At 42.4% G+C, this 18,585-nt stretch overlaps 1 protein-coding gene across 1 annotated transcript in view; it reads left to right on the top strand.

Moving 5' to 3' along the window:
- Window positions 1-18,585, top strand: part of LOC103784145 (protein C-mannosyl-transferase DPY19L1) — a 104,400-nt gene that overhangs the window by 11,189 nt on the left and 74,626 nt on the right. Inside the window, exon 3 of the mRNA XM_063605678.1 lies at window positions 11,078-11,136. The gene's annotated coding sequence lies outside the window, so the exon portion shown is untranslated. The remainder of the gene's footprint in view (window positions 1-11,077; window positions 11,137-18,585) is intronic.

Below are 18,585 nucleotides of genomic sequence, written 5' to 3'. Positions count from 1 at the left end.
TTGCACTCTGTCTTTCCAATGTTGCTTTATGCTTCCCTGGCAGTTTGCTCAGTTTATACTTTTTACACAGGTAAGATGATTTTTTAAATTAATTTTTATTTTTATTTTAAGTTCTGGGGTATATGTGCAGGATGTACAGCTTTGTTATGTAGGTAAATGTATGTCATGGTGGTTTTTGCACCTATCAACCCATCACCTAGGTATGAAGCCCAGCATGCATTAGCTATTTTTCCTAATGTTCTCCCCACCCCATCCCCCGACAGGCCCCAGTGTGTGTTGTTCCCCTCCCTGTGTCCATGTATTCTCATTGTTCAGCAACCACTTATAAGTGAGAACATGTGGTGTTTGGTTTTCTGTTCCTGTTGCTGAGGATAATGGCCTCCAGCTCCATCCATGTCCCTGCAAAGGACCTGATCTCATTCCTTTTTATGGCTGTGTAATATTCCATGGTGTATATGTATCACATTTTCTTTATCCAGTCTGTCACTGATAGGCATTGGGGTTAATTCCATGTCTTTGCTATTATGAATAGTGCTGCAGTGAACACATGGGTGCATGTATCTTGGTAATAGAATGATTTATATTCCTTTGTGTATATTAATTAAGTTGAATGCAAGATGTACTTGGTTGTTTCCATAGAAATTTTTAAATATGGTTACATTTATGCCCTAAAAGATTTTCAAAATAGGGAATAAAGTTTACTTAAAGGTATGATTTTTATGAAATAATATAATTCCACATTCTTTTACTGTATTGATTAGTTTGACAGATTTTAAGGCTCGACATGTGAAAGACTTTTTCTATTATTTTTATTCACAAATGTTATTTTTGGTGTTTGAGATAATATCTGTATATATCTACCTATAGATTTTCCTTTTGTCCTGAGAATCATTCTGGGTGCCAAGCTACACAGCATGCTAAGGGCCAATCCTACTCTTCACAGCAGGATGTTCTGCTGCTAATCCAGCTAAATGTTGGCTGTTTTGTCTGTGGAGCAGAATTTTTCCTGGCACCATTTCTGTGAGTTTTAATCATAAAGCTCATCATTCCTTATGTGAGCTGAGCCTACATCCTGTTTCCAAAGCAACTACGTAACTAGTACCAAGAAACTGAATTGGGGAAGCAGAGAGTAAATGGAGAATTTTGATGAAATTTCATGATACTAAGATTTTCCATCAGAGCTCCTGCCTGCATAACAAATACTGATGATAATAATAATATTCTATATTGGAAGTGAGAAAGTCTGCCAAGAAGTCTCATGCTGCCAATAGCCTACAAAGAATGAAATTATAACCCCAGCTCAATTGGTGCTGCATGTTTAAAGTATTCCCTCTGTTTTACTTCATGATAGTTGGCCCCTTTCAGGTTATAACATGGACATTTTTCTATGGTTTTCATTATTTGCACATGCCAACAGAGTAGAATAGATTTTTAATGAGCGTCACTTCATTGCAAGCAAATTTATTAATCCAGTGGTACTGATGAAACTAAGGAGCTCTTTGGGGTCAGGCTCGATGGCTCATGCCTGTAATTCTTGCACTTTGGGAGGCTGAGGCGGGTGGATCACAAGGTCAGGAGTTCAAGGCCAGCCTGGCCAAGATGGTGAAACCCTGTCTTTACTAAAAATATAAAAAAATTAGCCGGGCATGGTGGCGGGTGCCTGTAATCTCAGCTACTCGGGAGACTGAGGCAGAGAATTGCTTGAACCCAGGGGGAGGCGGAGGTTGCAGTGAACCGAGATCGCACCACTGCACTCCAGCCTAGGTGACAGAGCGAGACTCAGTTAAAAAAAAAAAAAAGAAGAAGAAGAAGCTATTGGGTAAGTTTGATATTGCTGTGATGATTTTCTAGCCATTCTCTGCATATATACTAGGCTTTTTTTTTTCTTTACTAATGTATATAGTTGTGTTTGTATGTGTGCATTTCATGCTTACAGAGGAATAATTCAATGTTATTTGTTATTTTCTGGGAGTACTTTAAGATTTTATTCTTAATTGTGTTTTTCATAGATTAAGGTTAAAATTAGTTCATTGTGCCACCACACCTGGCTAATTTTTTAATTTTTTGTAGAGATGAGGTATCACCATCTTGCCCAGGCTGCTCTTGAACTCCTGGGTTCAAGCAGTCCTCCTATCTTGGCCACCCAAAATGCTGGGATTATAGGCGTGAGCCACCATGCCTGGCCCAATTTTTTTTTATGACTTCTGTGCTTTCCTGGAATTTTCAATCCTATCAGTTATTTCCTTGAACATTTGAAGCAAAACTAAAGACATATCTGATTATGCCAGACAAGTGTTTGAGTGATCTCCAAGCTAAGAATAGTTTTTATATATTTAAAGGGTTATAGAACAAAAATAGAAAAAGAATATACAAGAGACTGTGTGTGACCAACAAAGCATAACATATTTATTATCTGGCCTTTTATATAACAAATGTGCTGATCCCTGATCTAAATCTTTTGTGGATCTATTTCTATTGTGTTAGTGATAGTGTCTTATCTCCATCTATGCTGGGTTATTTTTGATTTGGTGCTGGACATTATACATGAAAAATTGGAGAGGCGAGTAAAAAGCACTAATAAATCTTGAACCACCTTCATGCAATCAGATTGAGATGATCCGCAGATGGGTTTCAGTCTTTCTCAGGGCTGCTTGATTTCTGGTTCACTATTATAGTATGGCCTTTTGAAACTCCAAACTAAAGCACCCTTCTTGGTGCACTCTGACTGCTGAATCTGCTGAAATGCCTGCTCAGCTTGTTGGTCTCCCAACTGCCTCTCAGCTGGCAGGTATCTGCCTCTGTTGAAATTGGCAGATACCTCTGGGAGAAAAGTGGCCCAAAATGTCATGCTCATCGGTATAGATTGCCATCTATCTTTTAAATTCCTCATTTGTTTTGTTAATAATCTGTGGCTTTTATACATATTTTTAAAATATTTTTATTTATATATTTATATTTTTCCTAGCCATTCTAGTTCTTAGTGGGAAGGTTGGTTCAAATTCCTTTGTTTACCATTATTAGAACTGTAGCCCTCCTCTTATATTTACTTTGCCTGTGAATAGTAAAGTGTTAGTTTTCTATACTTTTTTTCACTTTTGCTTTTTTATATTATTTCAGATAGCATCATTATTTCCCATGTATGTTGTGGGATACATTAAACCAGGCAAATTTCGGAAGATCATTTATCTGAACATGGTAACATTTTTAATTTATATAAGTCAAATATTAAAATAAGTTCTCAGAGTTTATAAAATCGAAGTGATTCTGTTTTATAGGGTACCTCCTCTTTGGTAATATTTAATACATATGGTATTGGTAATATCCAGAAGGAAAACTGGAAATGTATATTATAGATGTCATATTATAACAGATTGTACTTTCAACTAGACTGTATATGTGTTTTACTGGCTAAAACTTTTGTTTTTACGTTTTACTTATTACTACTTTCTACTTTTAAAACTGCCTTTTCTTTCTCAGACCTGAGATTTTTAGCATTTTGCCTGAATATGACACTCTAACTGAAATTTTATATTCTTGCAATTTTGTTTTTGGCTTAGGTCCCAAATATAGCTTCCTTAAAAACATAAAAAGTTAGTAAAGCTTCATTCCATTTCATTAATAAGATATAAGGCTATTTGTGTTATCCATTTCCTCTTGAGTGAACTTTGGTTGTATCTTTCAAGGAATTTTTAAATTTTATTTATGATGTCAAAGGCATAATATTTTCTTTCTTTATGTATCTATAGTATCTGTAGTGATAGTTCCTCTTTCATTCCTGGTATTAGATGTTTGTTTTCTATTTTTTTTTTTCTGATCAGTCTGGTTAGAGGTATATCAATTTTATTAATTTTCTCAGGGAACCAATTTTTGGTTTCATTGATTTGCTCTACTTGTTTTTGTTTTCTGTTTCATTGATTTCTACTCGATCTTTATTACGTCATTTCTTCTGCTTACCTTGGGTTTTGATCTTTTTTTCTAGGTTTTTTTTAAAAAGGTATAAAGCAAAGTCATTGACTTGAGACCTTTCTTGTTTTTTTTTTTTTTTAAACAGAGGTGTTTAGTGCTATAAACTTTTCTCAAAGTACTACTTTATCAGCATCCCACATATTTTGATAAAGTGCATTTTTAAATTTATTCCATGTTATTGTCATACATTTTACTTAAACATATGATATAGAAATCTCAATAAATTTTTGTTTTTATTTAAACAATAAATTACCTTTTAAAAATATTTAAAAATTTTTAAATGTTATATGTTTACCCCATAGTTACCATTTTCAGTGCCTTTTACTTGTGTACAGCCAGATTGACCTACTGTATTCCTGCTGTCTGAAAGACCTCCTTTAACATTTCTTTTAGTGCAAATCACCTGGTCATGAAGTCTTTATTTTGCCTTCATTTTTGAAAGGTATGTTTCCTGGGTGTAGAATTGCAGGTTAACAGCAATTTTCTTTAAGAATTTAAAAGATGCTGCTTGACTTGTCTTGTTGTTTGCATTTTTTTCTTATGAAATCTGTTGACATCCCTATGCTTTTGTCTGTAAATAATATGTTTCTTCTCTAGCTGTTCCCACCTAGAGATAAGATTTTCTGTTTACCACTGATTTTGAGCAGTTGGTTTATATAATGTGCCTTACTATAGCTTTCTTTATGTTTCTTGTATTTAGGATTCATTGAAATGAATCCTAAATCATTAGATCTTTAGGTTTACAATTTTTATCAAATTTGCAAAATTTTGGCCATTATTTCTTCAAATATTTTTCTACCTCCCCACCTCACTTTCATTTAGGGACTCTCATTACATGCATATTGAGCTGCTTGAAAATGTTCAGTGGTTCATGGAGCCTATGTTCATTTTTGTTCTTTATTTAATTTTGGATACTTACTATTGCTGTGTCTTCAAGAGTTCACTGGTTGTTTTTCTGCAGTATCTAACCTGTTAATCACATCCAGTGTATTTCTCATTTAAGTCATTGTAGTTTTCATATTTAAAAGTTCATTTTGTATCTTTGAAGTATTTTTTGTCTCTAGTTAACTTGTTCTCTCTCTGTTACTTCTTCACCATGTGTAATACAGTTATACTAACTGCCCCAGTGCCTCCACCTGCTAATTCTGTCATCTGTGTCAGTTTCAATTAATTGTTTCTTCTCCTCATATAGGGGTTGTGTTTTCTTGAGTGTTTGCATGCTTGACAATGTTCACTTGGATGCCAGGCTTTGTGAATTTTACCTTCTTAGCTGCTGGATATTTTCTTATTCCTATAGATATTCTTGCGCTTTTTTCTGTGATGCAGTTGCTTGAACATAGGCTGATCTTTTCGGGTCTTGCTTTTAAGATCTGTTAGCTGGAATTAAAGTAGTGGTTAGTTTATGTCTAATATTGCTGCACTCTGAAACAAACTCTTCTGTGTAGACTACCTGATGTGCCCTTTGGCTGCACTATTTTATATTCCCACGAACAGTGCATAAGCATTCCAATTTTTCTACATTTTTGCCAAGACTTGTCACTTCTGGTTTAGTTTTGGTTTGTTTTGTTTTATAATGGCCATCCTAACAGGTTTGAGGTGGTATCTCATTGTGGTTTTGATTTACATTTCCCTGATGATAGGTGATGTTGAACATCATTTTAAATACCTGTTGGACATTTGTATTTATTCTTTGGGGAAATGTTTATTTCAAGTCCTTTGCTCATTTTTAATAGAAATATATATATATATATTTTTTGCTATATTCATCAGAGATACTGGCCTGTAGTTTTCTTATAGTATCTTTTTCTGGATTTGGTATCAGAGTAATGGGCCTCATAAAATGTGTATAGAAGTGTTCTCTTCAGTTTTTTGGAAGAGCTTGAGAAGGATTGGTGTGAATTCTTATTTAAATGTTTCATAGAATTCTCCAGTGAAGCCATCTGGTTTGAGGTTTTCTTTTGTTGAGAACATTTTTATTACTGATTTAATCTCATTAGTTATAGGTCTGTTGAGATTTTTTTGTGTTTTCGTAATTTACTCTTGGTAGGTTGTATGTTTCTAGAAATTTATTTCTTATAAATTATCTAATTTGTTGGCATATAATTCTTCATAGCTATCTCTATAATCTATTTTGCTTGGTATTTTAGTTTTTTAGGGTGAGAAAGTAAATGTGGTTCCTGTTACACAAACTTGGACAGAAGCTGAAGTTTCATTCTGATTGATTTTAGTTACTTTGGGTGAAACATTACCATGTTTCAATGAGGAAGAAATATATATATATAAATTATGCTCAGAAAATATTCCCCACTAAGAAATATATATGTATATATATAAAATTATACTCAGAAAATAATCCCCACTATTCCTTCCAGCCCATTCTCTCCACCTTTCTTTTCACCCTGTTACTGCCTATTCCCTGTAGGTAAGAAATCTTCCTAGTTTTCTGGTTGACCCATTTAGTTGGGCTTTTTTGAGTACTAATAAATGTTACATATATATTTTTTATATCTCCTTGTATTAAAGATAGTCTTTTGCACTTTTTTTTTTCATTTAACAACCTATTCTGGATATCAGTTCGTAGAGATTTTCCTCATTCTTTCTGGTAGTTTCCTAGTGTTCTGCTTTGGATTTACTGTAATTCAGTCACTCACCTATGTCTGGGCATTTAGGTTGTTTCCTAAATTTTGCATTTACAAACAATGTTGCAATGAATAATCTGATACATTTATATTTTCCTATTGGAAGTTTAGTAATCCTGGCTCACTTTGGGAATTTCTTTTTTTTTTTTTTTAATTTTTTTTTAATTTTTTATTTTTTATTGATCATTCTTGGGTGTTTCTCGCAGAGGGGGATTTGGCAGGGTCACAGGACAATAGTGGAGGGAAGGTCAGCAGATAAACAAGTGAACAAAGTTCTCTGGTTTTCCTAGGCAGAGGGCCCTGCGGCCTTCCGCAGTGTTTGTGTCCCTGGGTACTTGAGATTAGGGAGTGGTGATGACTCTTAACGAACATGCTGCCTTCAAGCATCTGTTTAACAGAGCACATCTTGCACCGCCCTTAATCCATTCAACCCTGAGTGGATACAGCACATGTTTCAGAGAGCACAGGGTTGGGGGTAAGGTCACAGATCAACAGGATCCCAAGGCAGAAGAATTTTTCTTAGTACAGAACAAAATGAAAAGTCTCCCATGTCTACCTCTTTCTACACAGACATGGCAACCATCCGATTTCTCAATCTTTTCCCCACCTTTCCCCCCTTTCTATTCCACAAAACCGCCATTGTCTTCATGGCCCGTTCTCAATGAGCTGTTGAGTACACCTCCCAGATGGGGTGGTGGCCGGGCAGAGGAGCTCCTCACTTCCCAGTAGGGGCGGCCGGGCAGAAACGCCCCTCACCTCCCGGACGGGGCGGCTGGCCGGGCGGGGGGCTGACCCCCCCACCTCCCTCCCAGATGGGGCGGCTGGCCGGGTGGGGGGCTGACCCCCCACCTCCCTCCCGGACAGGGCGGCTGGCCGGGCAGAGGGGCTCCTCACTTCCCAGTAGGGGCGGCCGGGCAGAGGCGCCCCTCACTTCCCCGACGGGGCGGCTGGCCCGGCGGGGGGCTGACCCCCCCACCTCCCTTCCGGACGGGGCGGCTGGCCGGGCAGAGGGGCTCCTCACTTCCCGGTAGGGGCGGCCGGGCAGAGGCGCCCCTCACTTCCCGGACAGGGCGGCTGGCCAGGTGGGGGGCTGATCCCCCCACCTCCCTCCCGGACGGGGCAGCTGGCCAGGCGGGGGGCTGACCCCCCCACCTCCCTCCCGGACGGGGCAGCTGGCCGGGCAGGGGGCTGACCCCCCCACCTCCCTCCCGGACGGGGCGGCTGGCCGGGCGGGGGGCTGACCCCCCCACCTCCCTCCCAGACGGGGCGGCTGGCCGGGCGGGGGGCTGACCCCCCACCTCCCTCCCGGACAGGGCGGCTGGCCGGGCAGAGGGGCTCCTCACTTCCCAGTAGGGGCGGCCGGGCAGAGGCGCCCCTCACTTCCCCGACGGGGCGGCTGGCCCGGCGGGGGGCTGACCCCCCCACCTCCCTTCCGGACGGGGCGGCTGGCCGGGCAGAGGGGCGCCTCACTTCCCGGTAGGGGCGGCCGGGCAGAGGCGCCCCTCACCTCCCGGACAGGGCGGCTGGCCGGGCGGGGGGCTGATCCCCCCACCTCCCTCCCGGACGGGGCAGCTGGCCAGGCGGGGGGCTGACCCCCCCACCTCCCTCCCGGACGGGGCAGCTGGCCAGGCGGGGGGCTGACCCCCCCACCTCCCTCCCGGACGGGGCGGCTGGCCGGGCGGGGGGCTGACCCCCCCACCTCCCTCCCGGACGGGGCGGCTGGCCGGGTGGGGGGCTGACCCCCCCACCTCCCTCCCGGATGGGGTGGCTGGCCGGGCAGAGGGGCTCCTCACTTCCCAGTAGGGGCGGCTGGGCAGAGGCGCCCCTCACCTCCCAGACGGGACGGCTGGCCAGGCGGGGGGCTAACCCCCCCACCTCCCTCCCGGACGGGGCGGCTGGCCGGGTGGGGGGCTGACCCCCCCACCTCCCTCCCAGACAGAGCGGCTGGCCGGGCAGAGGGGCTCCTCACCTCCCAGTAGGGGCGGCTGGGCAGAGGCGCCCCCCACCTCCCAGACAGGGCGGCTGGCCGGGCGGGGGGCTGATCCCCACACCTCCCTCCCGGACGGGGCGGCTGGCCAGGCGGGGGGCTGATCCCCCCACCTCCCTCCCGGACGGGGCGGCTGGCCGGGCGGGGGGCTGACCCCCCCACCTCCCTCCCGGATGGGGTGGCTGGCCAGGCGGGGGGCTGACCCCCCCACCTCCCTCCCGGATGGGGCGGCTGGCCGGGCAGAGGGGCTCCTCACTTCTCGGTAGGGGCGGCCGGGCAGAGGCGCCCCTCACCTCCCAGACGGGGCGGCTGGCCGGGCGGGGGGCTGAACCCCCCACCTCCCTCCCGGACGGAGTGGCTGGCCGGGCAGAGGGGCTCCTCACTTCCCAGTAGGGGCAGCCGGGCAGAGGCGCCCCTCACCTCCCGGACAGGGCGGCTGGCCGGGCGGGGGGCTGACCCCCCCACCTCCCTCCCGGATGAGGAGGGAGGACGCTCCTCACTTCTCAGACGGGGTGGCTGCCGGGCGGAGGGGCTCCTCACTTCTCAGACGGGGCGGTTGCCAGGCAGAGGGTCTCCTCACTTCTCAGACGGGGCGGCCGGGCAGAGACGCTCCTCACATCCCGGACGGGGCGGCAGGGCAGAGGTGCTCCCCACATCTCAGACGATGGGCGGCCGGGCAGAGACGCTCCTCACTTCCCAGATGTGATGGCGGCCGGGAAGAGGCGCTCCTCACTTCTTAGATGGGATGGCGGCCGGGCAGAGACGCTCCTCACTTTCCAGACTGGGCAGCCAGGCAGAGGGGCTCCTCACATCCCAGACGATGGGCGGTCAGGCGGAGATGCTCCTCACTTCCCAGACGGGGTGGCTGCCAGGCAGAGGCTGCAATCTCGGCACTTAGGGAGGCCAAGGCAGGCGGCTGGGAGGTGGTTGTAGCGAGCCGAGTTCACGCCACTGCACTCCAGCCTGGGCGCCATTGAGCACTGAGTTAACGAGACTCCGTCTGCAATCCCGGCACCTCGGGAGGCCTAGGCTGGCAGATCACTCGCGGTTAGGAGCTGGAGACCAGCCCGGCCGACACATCGAAACCCCGTCTCCACCAAAAAAATACGAAAACCAGTCAGGCGTGGCGGCGCGCGCCTGCAATTGCAGGCACTCGGCAGGCTGAGGCAGGAGAATCAGGCAGGGAGGTTGCAGTGAGCCGAGATGGCAGCAGCACAGTCCAGCCTCGGCTCGGCATCAGAGGGAGACCGTGGAAAGAGGGGAGAGGGAGAGGGAGAGGGAGAGCACTTTGGGAATTTCTATACCAACTAAATGATACAAAATTTGAATCCAAGTCTAAATAATATACAAGTCCAAGAATTCAGTTTCTCATGTGAGCACTATATTCACCACAAACTTGGGAATAAACAAATAACCTATCAACTTGTAGAGATAGTAGGTGAAGTATTCTTAGTCACTGTGTGTCTTAGTCAGTTTGGGCTGTTATAACAGAAGTACCACAGACAGGGTGGCTTAAACAACAGGAATTTATTTCTCACAGTTCTGGAGGCTGAGCTGTTCAAAATCAAGGTCCCAGCTGATTTGGTTCTTGGTGAAAGCCCTTTTTGTGGTTTGCAGACAGAAGCCTTTTTACTGTGTCCTGACATGGTAGAGAGAGACATCAACTCTCTAGTCTCTTGTAATATGGACACACTAATCCCATTCATGAGGGTTTCACCCTCATGACTTAATTACTTCCCAGAGGCCCACCCTCCAAACACCATCAGACTGGGGATTAAAGATTCAGTCTATGAATTTGAGGTGGACACAAATACTCAGTCCATAGCACTGCAGGTATAGTTTTTGAGGACCCTAGCTTTATGTATTAGTCTCAATTCCAACTTCTTACCTTGTGTAGACCCAAGGCCTCTTCTGCTGCCCTCCCTTTACAATACAAGCCTATAGTTGTGACCTTATTCTACAGGCACTTATAAAGACTGCCAGGGGTGGTGGCTCTCTGCTAATGAATATTGTATTTTTAAAAATTCACCTTTTTTCTAGCATCAGAAGTTCCTTCTCTTTCACATGAGTATACATTTTTTAAACATGTTTAAATATTTTATTTGGCAGTTTGGAGAGGAAGGATTTTCGTGTTAGTTTAGTTCACTAATGTTGCTGGATAACTCACGTACAGACTTGAAGGGATGCTCTCATCTGCTCACATACCATTTACCTTTGTAGAGGAATTATCCTGCAGAAAATGGCTATTTGTCTAAGTGAGGAAATAACTTGATTCAAGAGGCAGCTTTTTGACACATAAACCATTTAATTCTCACCTCAAGGAAATTTGCCATGTCCAGAATTTGAAAAATAAACAGTTAAGGAGGAAAATGGCTGGTGATAGCTGAGATGGAACAGGGTGACTAATTTTTGGAATGTACCATTTATACAAAATATAAATGTTAATTGAATTGAATTGTTTCATTTTCCCTTATGTGTATTTTAGGCAATAATTCTAAAGGAAATAAAGTCTAAAAACTGGGAGTATCAGATCTCAACTTTTGGGTAAGATTCAGTGTTTTTAATGCAGTTTATTTAAATTCTACTTTTTATTTCTATAAACTAAACACAGTTAATATGCTTTAAAATGCTAATGACTTATATTTAATAAATAGCTACTGTCTTAAAAATAGCTACTATCTAAGGTAGATAGATATGTAAGGGAATAGTCCTTAGCAAATACTAGAAATCATTTTCAAGAAGTTAGCTCACATATTTCACAACTAACTTTCAGGCCACTCTTCCGCTATGTTTCATTCTGCTATATCCATACAGCCTTGCTTTTTAAAATTTGTTTGTCTTGAGTTTCTCTCTTTAGCTTCAATTAACCTTCCCTTCAACATAACTCAAGTTTGTAGTTTCTTTCCAGCTTTCTCCTTTTCTTTCCTCTGCATCTATCCATCATCTGTCTCTTTTTCCTTCTGCTTCCAAATTTATTTATTTATTTTATTTTATCTTATTATTGTTATACTTTAAGTTTTAGGGTACATGTGCACAATGTGCAGGTTACATATGTATACATGTGCCATGCTGGGGTGCTGCACCCATTAACTCGTCATTTAGCGTTAGGTATATCTCCTAATGCTATCCCTCCCCCCCTCCCCCCACCCCACAACAGTCCCCAGAGTGTGACGTTCCCCTTCCTGTGTCCATGTGTTCTCATTGTTCAATTCCCACCTATGAGTGAGAACATGCGGTGTTTGGTTTTTTGTCCTTGCGATAGTTTACTGAGGGTGATGATTTCCAATTTCATCCATGTCCCTACAAAGGACATGAACTCATCCTTTTTTATGGCTGCATAGTATTCCATGGTGTATATGTGCCACATTTTCTTAATCAAGTCTATCATTCTTGGACATTTGGGTTGGTTCCAAGTTTTTGCTATTGTGAATAGTGCCACACTAAACATACGTGTGCATGTGTCTATAGCAGCATGATTTATAGTCCTTTAGGTATATACCCAGTAATGGGATGGCTGGGTCAAATGGTATTTCAAGTTCTAGATCCCTGAGGAATCGCCACACTGACTTCCACAATGGTTGAACTAGTTTACAGTCCCACCAACAGTGTAAAAGTGTTCCTATTTCTCCACATCCTCTCCAGCCCCTGTTGTTTCCTGACTTCTTAATGATTGCCATTCTAACTGGTGTGAGATGGTATCTCATTGTGGTTTTGATTTGCATTTGTCTGATGGCCAGTGATGGTGAGCATTTTTTCATGTGTTTTTTGGCTGCATAAATGTCTTCTTTTGGGAAGTGTCTGTTCACGTCCTTTGCCCACTTTTTGATGGGGTTGTTTTTTTCTCGTAAATTTGTTTGAGTTCATTGTAGATTCTGGATATTAGCCCTTTGTCAGATGAGTAGGTTGCAAAAATTTTCTCCCATTTTGTAGGTTGCCTGTTCACTCTGATGGTAGTTTCTTTTGCTGTGCAGAAGCTCTTTAGTTTAATTAGATCCCATTTGTCAATTTTGTCTTTTGTTGCCATTGCTTTTAGTGTTTTAGACGTGAAGTCCTTGCCCATGCCTGTGTTCTGAATGGTAATGCCTAGGTTTTCTTCTAGGGTTTTTATGGTTTTGGGTCTAACATTTAAGTCTTTAATCCATCTTGAATTAATTTTTGTATAAGGTGTAAGGAAGGGATCCAGTTTCAGCTTTCTACATATGGCTAGCCAGTTTTCCCAGCACCATTTATTAAATAGGGAATCCTTTCCCCATTGCTTGTTTTTCTCAGGTTTGTCAAAGATCAGATAGTTGTAGATATGCAGCATTATTTCTGAGGGCTCTGTTCTGATCCATTGATCTGTATCTCTGTTTTGGTACCAGTACCATGCTGTTTTGGTTACTGTATCCTTATAGTATAGTTTGAAGTCAGGTAGTGTGATGCCTCCAGCTTTGTTCTTTTGGCTTAAGATTGACTTAAGAGCCTGGCGATGCAGGCTCTTTTTTGGTTCCATATGAACTTTAAAGTAGTTTTTTCCAATTCTGTGAAGAAAGTCATTGGTAGCTTGATGGGGATGGCATTGAATCTATAAATTACCTTGGGCAGTATGGCCATTTTCACGATATAGATTCTTCCTACCCATGAGCATGGAATGTTCTTCCATTTCTTTGTATCCTCTTTTATTTCATTGAGAAGTGGTTTGTAGTTCTGCTTGAAGAGGTCCTTCACATCCCTTGTAACTTGGATTCCTAGGTATTTTATTCTCTTAGAAGCAGTTGTGAATGGGAGTTCACTCATGATTTGGCTCTCTGTTTGTCTGTTATTGGTGTATAAGAATGCTTGTGATTTTTGTACATTGATTTTGTATCCTGAGACTTTGCTGAAGTTGCTTATCAGCTTAAGGAGGTTTTGGGCTGAGACAATGGGGTTTTCTAGGTATACAATCATGCCATCTGCAAACAGGGACAATTTGATTTCATGTTTTCCTAATTGAATACCCGTTATTTCCTTCTCCTGCCTAATTGCCCTGGCCAGAACTTCCAACACTATGTTGAATAGGAGTGGTGAGAGAGGGCATCCCTGTCTTGTGCCAGTTTTCAAAGGGAATGCTTCCAGTTTTTGCCCATTCAGTATGATATTGGCTGTGGGTTTGTCATAGATAGCTCTTATTATTTTGAGATACGTCCCATCAATACCTAATTTATTGAGAGTTTTTAGTATGAAGGGTTGTTGAATTTTGTCAAAGGCCTTTTCTGCATCTATTGAGATAATCGTGTGGTTTTTGTCTTTGGTTCTGTTTATATGCTTGATTACATTTATTGATTTGAGTATATTGAACCAGCCTTGCATCCCAGGGATGAAGCCCACTTGATCATGGTGGATAGGCTTTTTGATGTGCTGCTGGATCGGTTTGCCAGTATTTTATTGAGGATTTTTGCATCAATGTTCATCAAGGATATTGGTCTAAAATTCTCTTTTTTGGTTGTGTCTCTGCCCGGCTTTGGTATCAGCATGATGCTGGCCTCATAAAATGAGTTAGGGAGGATTCCCTCTTTTTCTATTGATTGGAATAGTTTCAGAAGGAATGGTACCAGTTCCTCCTTGTACCTCTGGTAGAATTTGGCTGTGAATCCATCTGGTCCTGGACTCTTTTTGGTTGGTAAGCTATTGATTATTGCCACAATTTCAGAGCCTGTTATTGGTCTATTCAGAGATTCAACTTCTTCCTGGTTTAGTCTTGGGAGGGTGTATGTGTCAAGGAATTTATCCATTTCTTCTAGATTTTCTAGTTTATTTGTGTAGATGTTTGTAGTATTCTCTGATGGTAGTTTGTATTTCCGTGGGATTGGTGGTGATATCCCCTTTATCATTTTTTATTGCGTCTATTTGATTCTTCTCTCTTTTCTTCTTTATTAGTCTTGCTAGCAGTCTATCAATTTTGTTGATCCTTTCAAAAAGCAGCTCCTGGATTCATTAATTTTTTGAAGGGTTTTTTGTGTCTCTATTTCCTTCATTTCTGCTCCGATTTTAGTTATTTCTTGCCTTCTGCTTTTGAATGTGTTTGCTCTTGCTTTTCTAGTTCTTTTAATTGTGATGTTAGGGTGTCAATTTTGGATCTTTCCTGCTTTCTCTTGTGGGCATTTAGTGCTATAAATTTCCCTCTACACACTGCTTTGAATGTGTCCCAGAGATTCTGGTATGTTGTGTCTTTGTTCTCGTTGGTTTCAAAGAACATCTTTATTTCTGCCTTCATTTCGTTATGTACCCAGTAGTCATTCAGGAGCAGGTTGTTCAGTTTCCATGTAGTTGGGTGGTTTTGAGTGAGTTTCTTAACCCTGAGTTCTAGTTTGATTGCACTGTGGTCTGAGAGACAGTTTGTTATCATTTCTGTTCTTTTACATTTGCTGAGGAGAGCTTTACTTCCAACTATGTGGTCAATTTTGGAATAGGTGTGGTGTGGTGCTGAAAAAAAATGTATATTCTGTTGATTTGGGGTGGAGAGTTCTGTAGATATCTATTAGGTCCGCTTGGTGCAGAGCTGAGTTCAATTCCTGGGTATCCTTGTTGACTTTCTGTCTTGTTGATCTGTCTAATGTTGACAGTGGTGTGTTAAAGTCTCCCATTATTATTGTGTGGGAGTCTAAGTCTCTTTGTAGGTCACTGAGGACTTGCTTTATGAATCTGGGTGCTCCTGTATTGGGTGCATATATATTTAGGATAGTTAGCTCTTCGTGTTGTATTGATCCCTTTACCATTATGTAATGGCCTTCTTTGTCTCTTTTGATCTTTGTTGGTTTAAAGTCTGTTTTATCAGAGACTAGGATTGCAACCCCTGCCTTTTTTTGTTTTCCATTTGCTTGGTAGATCTTCCTCCATCCTTTTATTTTGAGCCTATGTGTGTCTCTGCACGTGAGATGGGTTTCCTGAATATAGCACACTGATGGGTCTTGACTCTTTATCCAATTTGCCAGTCTGTGTCTTTTAATTGGAGCATTTAGTCCATTTACATTTAAAGTTAATATTGTTATGTGTGAATTTGATCCTGTCATTATGATGTTAGCTGGTTATTTTGCTCGTTAGTTGATGCAGTTTCTTCCTAGCCTTGATGGTCTTTAGAATTTGGCATGATTTTGCAGCAGCTATTACCGGTTGTTCCTTTCCATGTTTAGTGCTTCCTTCAGGAGCTCTTTTAGGGCAGGCCTGGTGGTGACACAGTCTCTCAGCATCTTTTTTTTTTTTAAACTTTTTCATCATAGCCATTCTGACTGGTGTGAGATGGCATCTTACTGTGGTTTTGAATTGCATTTCTCTAATGATTAGTGATGGTGAACATTTTTTCATGTGCTTGTTGCCTACATGCATGTCTCCTTTTGAGAAATGTCTGTTCACATTTTTTGCCCATTTTTAATGAGGCCGTTTGTTTTTGCTTGTTGATTTAAGTTCCTTATAGGTACTGGATATTAGACCTTTGTCAGATGTGTAGTTTGCAGGTGTTTTACCCCATTCTGTAGGCTGTGTGTTTACTGTGTTGATAGTTTCTTTTACTGTGCAGAACCTCTTAGTTTTGTTAGATCCCATTTGTCAATTTTTGTTTTTGCTGCAATTGCTTTTGGCATTTTCATCATGGAGTCTTTGCCAAGGCCTATGTCTATGGCCTTTCCTATTTTCTTCTAGGTTTTTTATAGTTTTCAAGTCTTTCATCCATCTTGAGTTGATTTTTGTATATTGTGTAAGGAACGAGTGGTATAGCTTCTTAAAAATTACTGGATTGTGTTTCATAGTGTTTTGAAAAAAGGTGTCATTCATAGAAATTGCATTAAAATTCACATCTCTCAGGATGTGTTTCTTCATCTGTACATAGGTGATAATAACTACCTCATAGAATTATGAGGATCAAGCAAGGTGTTCCAAGTCAATGTGCATTATTAAGGGCTACACATGTGATCCATTTTAATACCACCAGACAATAGACCAACTTTGAACTGGATGTTAATAAAAAAGCTATGATGTATTCATAATCCAAAAGAGCAATAGGATTATTTATATTTGACTTTGAATAATTTTTTGAGGAGCTTTTGCAGCTACTGACTTCCTTAGTATGCTTGCCTGAGATTAAAATATATACTGACTTCCTTATTCTGCTTTTCTGAGATTAAAATTCTTTTATATCCTTTGAGCACATATAGATAATGGCCTTTACTTTTAAAATTTTCATCCAAGAGATACATATAACTCATACATAAATATTGAGATTATTCAGCTGAAGCTGCAAAGCCAGTTCATGGAATATACTGGATTGAATCATATCCAAGAACGTATGAATTTTATTTAAAAAGCACCTCAGCTATTGAAAAGAGCAAGCCTGTTTACACAGCTTCACACAGACCTAAGAAATACAATGGGGATCATACACATGAGAGTTATTTCTTTAATAAGGATGGTGTGGCAGCCACAAAAGTATACCACCTCTAGGGTATTCCTCTGAGAACCTGCTGCCCAGCTGCAGGGAGCAGAGTTAACTGACAGCCTTCAACTGTAGAGCCATCAGCATCTGCATGGCATTCACGCTGGACCACATTCTTCCTAGGCAACCCCCAGCCAATGACTGAGCAAGGAAGATAAACTAGTCTGTTCTCACATTGCTATAAGGAAATACCCAAGACTGGGTAATTTATAAAGGAAAGAGGCTTAATTGACTCACAGTTCAGCATGACTGGGGAGGCCTCAGGAAACTTACAATCATGGCAAAAGGTTAAGGGGAAGCAAGCCACCTTCTTCACAAGGTGGCAGGAAGGAGAAATGAATGCAGGAGAAACTACCAAACACTTAACAAAATCATCAGCTCTCATGAGAACTCACTATCAGGCGAACAGTATGGGAGAAAACACCCCCATGATTCAATTACATCCACCTGGTCTCTCCCTTGACTTGTGGGGATTATGGGGATTACTATTCAAGATGAGATTTTGGGTGGGTACAGAGCCAAACCAGATGAGAAGGGTACTGTAGGGCCTGGCTGTTTTGGCCCAATGCTGAACTGCTTCCTCAGGTAATCTTTGCTCTGAAGCTGCTCACTGAGCAAGCCAAGCCCTGGTCAGCTGTCCTTTGCAGCTGGAGGCTCTCTTGCTTTCTTCCTCTTTCATAGATGTCAACAGGCCTCACAGCTGAAGGCTTTACCCACCCAATCCTGTTCCCCCTCCTCTAACAGCTATGACACCTTCCTAGTTTCACCCCTTTACCCGTTCCAGTTTTACGTAAGTTTTCCTCAGTACACAGAGATGGTGCCACCAAGATCATTATTCATTTTACAACCTTACTGGGATCCCCTGATGAAATCCCTCTGAGACTACAGCACAGTAGCCCCTGGCAGAAGAGAGGACCCTGTACCTACAAGATGCCTTCCCTATCTCACAGATCCAGACCATTGTCAGATTTTAGAGTTCCTAGTATGGAGAAAAGTCCCTTGAGAACAGTAGAGCCTGGATTGAACTCTTTTAAAATAAGTAGGAGGTAGGCGCCTGTGGTCCCAGCTACTCGGGAAGCTGAGGCAGGAGGATCGCTTGAGCCCAGGATGCAGAGAGACATGATTGCGCCACTGCACTGCAGCGTCGGCAGCAGAGTGAGACTGTCTGAAGAGAAAAAAAAAAAAGTGACAGTGTGCAAAATGTTCATTTTATGTATACTTAGTGCCATCTGCTGGCTATGAAATGTGATAGCATTTGTCATGAAATTACAAAAAGTGTTAAGGTGCTAGTTTGCACATGTTTTAATAGAAAGTGGGAGAAAGCAAGAGAACTCAAGGACATGTATTACACTTGTTTTAGTTTTGTTTGAGTTGTGATGATCTCAGTGGCTCTTCTCTCCCTCACCCACCCACCTCTCCTATTTGTTCAATCTCTCTCCCTCCTCTGGTGCCTTAAAAGGGTCTCCATGCTTTGCATCCCACCTCTGCTCCAGGATCAGGGACCCACCCGACATCACACCTTTTGCTTCAACAACAATAAATTGCTGGAA

The sequence above is a fragment of the Pan paniscus genome, chromosome 6 (assembly GCF_029289425.2).
Source record: "Pan paniscus chromosome 6, NHGRI_mPanPan1-v2.0_pri, whole genome shotgun sequence".
Classification (NCBI taxonomy): Eukaryota; Metazoa; Chordata; class Mammalia; order Primates; family Hominidae; genus Pan; species Pan paniscus.
Note: the sequence above shows the minus strand (reverse complement) of the source record. Positions and strands in the feature narration are given on the sequence as shown.